Genomic DNA, 6,502 nt, shown 5'->3' with positions numbered 1-6,502 from the left:
CGTGGCGCTGCTGAGCGCGCGGCCCCCGTCGCGGAGCCTGCCCTGGGCCGCGCACGTAGCCGCGTTACTCCGGCTGACGCGGGGTGTCGGTGCGGGGCCCGGGCCGCGAGGAAGGCCCTGGGGGAGCAGGCGGTCCCGCCGCCTTGTCTGCAGTGGGATTGTACCGTCCCAGTTACCCCTTCCACGCGAGCGCGCACGTGCTCACCCAGCCCGCCTTCACCCGCTGTGGCTGCAGCGTGGCGGGCAGAGCCTTCGCTTCCCCCGCCCGGCTCTGCAGCCTGGGCTGAAAGCCAGGTGGCGATCAGCCCAGGCTGTGGGGGAATTAATTATTTTATCTGTACGTGCTCTAAGTGTCGCTAGGTTGGACAAGGAAGCGGATCCAGGTGGTGTGGGGGCTACATAGGCGCATCTTTACTTATTAACAGTGCCCCAATTCGGGGTCCCCTGCTTCCCTAGCGGCAGGGTCATCCCCATGGAGGAAACGGTCTGATCATTTTTCATTGCACTTCAGTGTTGAGATCAGACTGTGAGCCAAGTGTAGGTGGTCGATACTCTCAAGCAGAGTTTGCTGTTGCTGGTACTTTATCATTAACAGTTTAATTTGGCTGTTATTTTTCCTGACTTATGAAACTGTCTTTCAAAATAAATTAAATCCTCTTCAGAATAACAGTCTTTTTAATGTCTAGATTAGTAGTTTCAAAGGCTGTAGTTTGAAGCAACACCCAGGGAAATTGTAAGCAGCACATTTAAGTTTGGATCATCTGCTACAGTGTAAATTTATATTGGTGGTTTGATTGGAGTTCTGCTTTTAATCCCAATGTGATACCATTAGCTATTCTTTAGTTTAGGTCTGCTGTGTCAGCACACAGGAGGGAGTTTTTCCATCCTATAATGTCTGATGTATTGCTTAGAAACAGTTAGTTAGGACAGGCTATTGTGGAATAACTTCCTAGATGACAAGTCTTTAACTGCAGATCTGATGCTAAACATAAGTTAGGTAAACACCATAATTTAAAAAAAAAAAAAAGCCTTCCTAGAGTGAACATACATGATATAATTTCCCCCTATATCCTTGCCAAGTGTTAGAAGTAATTGTGTGGACATCAGTACAACAATATTTAGCATAGACTATTTGAACAACTCAGAGCAGCTTTTCCTGGAACTGACAAGGGGAGAAGAAATTCTTGATTTTGTTTTAATTGAAATACAGGGGCTGGATCAAGAGGTGACTATAACGGAATCCCTAGATAATAGCATTAATGTAATTAAATTAACATGGTTGTAGGGGGAAAAATGCTAAAGGAGCTCACCACCGTAGCATTTAACTTCAAAAAGGGGAACTACACAAAAATGAGGAAACAGTTAAATGGAAATAAAAAGGAACAGTCACAAGGGCAAAATGCCTGCACTGTATGGAAGCTATTAAAAACACCATAATAGTGGCTCAGATTAAATGCATATCCCAGACCAAAAAAAATTCAACCACAGTCAAAGAGCAGAGGAAAAGAGATTCCAAAGACAACCTTTAAAAATTAAAAGTCCAATCCCATTGAGGAAAATAGGAACTCTGGTAAGTCAAGTGTAAAACTATAATTGAGCAAGCCAAGAAAGAATCTGAAGAGCAGTTAGTTAAACACACAAAAACTAACAGTGTTTCTTGTAAGTACATCAGAAGAAGGAAGCCTGCCAAGCAGTGACACCACTGGATAACTGAGTTGCTAATGGAGCACTCAAAATAAGGTTTTTGCAGAAAAGCTAAATGAATTCTTTGCATCAGTCTTCACTACAGAGGATATAGGGCAGTCAGACATCCAAGCCATTCTTTGGAAGACAAATCAGAAAAATGGTTTCATATTGAAATTCATTAAACAGTAACAAGGTATTAAGACCAAATAGTATTCACTCAAGAATTCCAAAAGAACTCATACATGACATTATAGAACTACTAATTGTGGTTTGCAAACTATCACTTAAATTAGCTTAAACAACAAATGATCCAGTAGCACCTTAGGGTATGTCTACACTGCAAAATTAATTCGAAATAACAGCCGTTTACATGCAAACCGCTATTTTGAAATTATTTCGAAATAGCGGAGCGCTTAATTCGAATTTGGTAAACCTCATTCTACAAGGAGTAATGCCAAATTCAAAATAGCTATTTCGAATTAAGTGCTGTGTAGACACTTAATTCGAAATAGAGGACTTCCAGCCTTTTCCAGGGAGCCCTGATGGCCACTCTGGGCACAACCAGGAAAACTTACTCTCCTCTCCCCCCAACCCCGGAGCCATTAAAGGGGTAGACCCTGGCCACAGTGCCTGTGCCAGCTCCAAGCCTGCCAGCTCAGAGCCAGCAGTAGCCACCGGGGCCACTGACTCAGTGACCCCAAAACATGAGCTAGCAAGCCACTGGCAGCCAGCCCTCCACCACTCCCCAAGAGCAGTCCGCCAGCTCCCAGGAGCCTGAAGGGCTGGAGGAGGCGGGCCCCTTCCTGGTCCAGAGTGGAGATCATGGACCTTATTCAGGTTTGGGGAGGTGAGGAGGATGCCCCCAACCCATGATCTCCACACTAAATGGAGGAATGAGGCTGTCTATGGTAGGATAGCTGCCAGCCTGGCCACATGTCAACCCAGGAGCAGGTTTGTATGAAACTCAAGTTGGTGCAGCGAGACCCCCAACCCTGGGCCCTGAGCTTCCTCTCCCCCTTCTTCCCCTTCCTTCCCCCTTACAGCTCTTTCCTCCCATGTTTCCCCCTCCCCTTTCTTCCCCTCTCCCACCTTTTCCCGGTCTCCCCAGAGGTTCATCTCCCCCACCCCTCGTTTTGTTCAGTAAACCCAGTTTCTATTTTTGAACATATGTGTTTTATTTTACATCAGGAAGGGAGGGTAGGGAGGGGTAAGTGGAAGGATATGAGGGAGGAACGGGACATGAGCCCCCGGTGGGGAGGACCAGGGTGGCTCTGAAGGCTCCTTGAGGTGGACGTTCTCCCGCAGGGCCTCCTGGATCCTAACAGCATGCAGCAAGTGCAGCCGGGCTGATGGCAACAACCCCACGAGATGCACCAGCATACCCAGGGGCAGCTCTGGCTCCATGTGGCCAAGTGCTGTGATGTCCTGAGTATGGGCACTCAGGGCACTCCAATTGGGGTACGTCTAGACTACAGGCTTTCATCGACAGAAGTGGACTTTTGTCGACAAAACTATACCTGCATCTACACTATCGCTGAGTTCTGTCGACATAACGTCGAAGTTTTGTCGACTGGTAAACCTCATTTTACGAAGCATAATGCCTTTTGTCGATAGAGTTTCTGTCGACAGAAGGTGTTACTGCATGTAAACTGTCCTTTGCGTCCACACTACCATGTTGACAAAGCAGCTTGCTTTGTCGACAGAACTGAATGTAGTGTAGATGCTCTTTGTCGACAGAAGTTTTGTCGACAGTATCTGTCGACAAAACTTCTGTCGACAAAAGCCTGTAGTCTAGACGTACGCCAAGACAGGTCTGCTTTGCTGTCCCTCATCGAGGTAGACAAGCAAGCGGGGAACTCTGAGAATTGTCTGTCTGGGGTAGGGTCCCTTTAAGTTCAGAGCTTAGTTAGCCTCAGGCAGCAGCCCCATGCACTAAGTCCTAACCTGATGCCCTGCCGGCACTGGTTCCAGCTAGCCTTAACTTCGGTTCACGGTCCACTCACTGTGGACGTGCTATTTCGAAATAGCAAAATGCTATTTCAAAATAGATTTTGTGTGTAGATGCGTTAATTCGAATTAGCTTAATTCGAATTAACTATTTTGAATTAAGATAATTCGAAATAATGCTGTAGTGTAGACACCCTTAGAGACTAACAAAAAATATAGATAGTATAATGAGCTGTTGTGGGCACAACCCACTTCTTTGAAAGCTCATGATACTATCTATATTTTTTGGTTAGTCTCTAAGATGCTAAAACAGAATTTGTCTAATTTTTTTGTCGTTACAGACTAAAACAGCTAACCCTCTGAGACTTTAAATTAGCTTGTATACCATATGAATATAGGGTAGCTAGCATGATGCCTGTTTCTAGGAAATAAGCCTACTTCCCAACTAGGCAAATTAGTTGGAACTATATCATTTATCAGACATAGCTGGGGAAGAGTCAGTAAGGCTTTTTTAAGGGAAATTGTGCTTCACCAACCTATTAGAAATTTTTTGAGAGAGGGAAAGCATATGGATATAGCATACCTGCCAAAAACTTTCTGAAAGTCCAAGGTCCTTCACTAAAGACTCTAAAGCAAATTAACCAATCATGGGCTAAGACAGAAGGTCCTCTCATAAATGCTACTGTTAAATAAGCTAGGAAACAAAGAGTAGGAATACCTCTCTCCACTGTGAAAAAATTTAAATAGCAGGGTCCTGCTAGGATATGTGCTAGGACTGTGTTAAAAAATTCTTAAATGATTTGAAATAGAAGGGTGACTAGTAAGGATGTAAAATTTGCAGAAGATACAAAGTTACTTAGCATAGTTAAAAAGAATTACAAAAGGATCTCAGTAAGGGGCTATGGATAACAAAAGATGAAATTCAGTGTTGATAAACTCAAAATAAAGTATGTTGGAAAAATATTCCCAACTATAGTACAAAATGATGAGATTTAAACTAGATGTAACCACTCTAAAACTCAAACTTGGGGTCATTATGGATAGTTCCCTGAAAACTTCTGTTCATTGGACAGTATCAGTCAATAAAGCTAACAATGTTAAAAGCCATTAGGAAAGGGGTAGATAAAAAAAAGGAAATATCTTAATGCCCCTATATAAATCCAAGGTATTGCATGCAGTTCTGATTGCTTCATCTAAAAAAAAAAAAAAGATACTAAAATTATAAAAAGTGTCAAGAAGGGCAATGAGAAGGATTAGGGGTGTGGAACAGCTTCCATGAAAGGGACTGGCACTGCTCAGCTAAGAAAAGAGATGACAAAGGGGGGAATATGATTGATAGAGCCTTATACAATCATAAATGGTAGCAAGAAAGTGAATAAGGAAGTGTTATTTACCCTTTCACCTAACACAAGAACTAGGTGTCACCTGATGAAATTAATAGGTAGTAGGTTTAAAACGAACAAAAGAGGAAGCATTACTTCACACAATGCACAGTCAGCCTTATGGAACTCATTGTCATATGATGTTGTGAACACCAAAAGCATAACTGGCTTAAATAAAGAAGTTCATGGAGGATAGGTCCATTGCTGGCTATTAGCCAAGAGGGTCAGGGATGCAACCCTAAACCTCCAACTATCAGAAGCTGTGACAGGACTACAGAGGATGGATCAGTCAATAATTGCTCCATTCTGTTAATTCCCTCTGAAGCATATGAGGTCACTGGTCGCTGTCAGAGATAAGATAGTGGGCTAGGTCTGACCCTGTATGGCCATTCTTATGTTCAGTTTTTAATATTATTCAAAAAAGGACCTTATAAAAAGCAAAAGGGTTATAATAGCATCAAGCTTAAATTTGTAAATTTAAATTGTTATGCTTAATTCTTTCTGTTATGTGAAAACCAATTTTTCATACCCATTTCAGTAAAGCAATGTGAAATGTAAAGGGTTACTATTGAATTCAGTTTAAAATTTGACTTTGCTATAAAATTATTGTCTGATGACATTCTTTAAATTCTAATTATGTACTGTGTTGCCAAGATATTTACAAATCCCACTACATAGATCTCCAGCTTGTATACTATAGCACAATTAGTAAATCCTATTCCCACAAACACTGCTGACCTTATTGAAGCTACTGGTTCATCTACATACTTGCATACAAACACTCATGCTCCAGACCCTCAAATATAACTATGTAAAACATCTTAATTTTCAAACCTGAAAGCATAAAGACATGTCTAGTCAACTTCTATGAAATTGTCAAATGCAGGTGCCTAAGGCCAGTGTCTTAAATTCACATTGTGACATTCAGATAGTGTTGTGATTTTCAAAGGCACTTAATGAATTTAATTTGCATGGACTTCAGTGGGAGCTGCAGGTGCATAGCACCACTGAATAGCAGTCCACTTCTATCCAGATGTCTAAATATGGATTTAGGAGCTTAGCTTTAGGCTCTCAGGTTTGAAGAATTGTGAGTATATCGACTTGTGTTCCTAAGAAAACACTGAAATAATCATAAGGCATTTACCAATATCATAGCAGTTACTTTGATGCCTAAAATACGAACATAAATATTAAATACATTTTAAATCTATAAAAATGCTTGCAACTTTTTAGGCTTTTAACAGGTCGTTTATTCTAATCCTTTTAGGCACAGCACTATAGAACAAGGTGATTTAAGTGAATCACTAGAACATTAGCAAAGCAATTCAATACTTTTTACAATACTAACATGAGGTTTTTCTACAAATAAGATATACACATCGTATTTATCTCAGTATCTTTTCTTTTTATTTCTAATAAATGCTGAAGGGAGATGTCTGACAATTGATTTGCAGATGCTCAGAAAAATAGCAGTCATAAATGTCTAT

Source organism: Pelodiscus sinensis, chromosome 9 (genome assembly GCF_049634645.1).
Source record: "Pelodiscus sinensis isolate JC-2024 chromosome 9, ASM4963464v1, whole genome shotgun sequence".
NCBI lineage: Eukaryota > Metazoa > Chordata > Testudines > Trionychidae > Pelodiscus > Pelodiscus sinensis.
Note: the sequence above shows the minus strand (reverse complement) of the source record.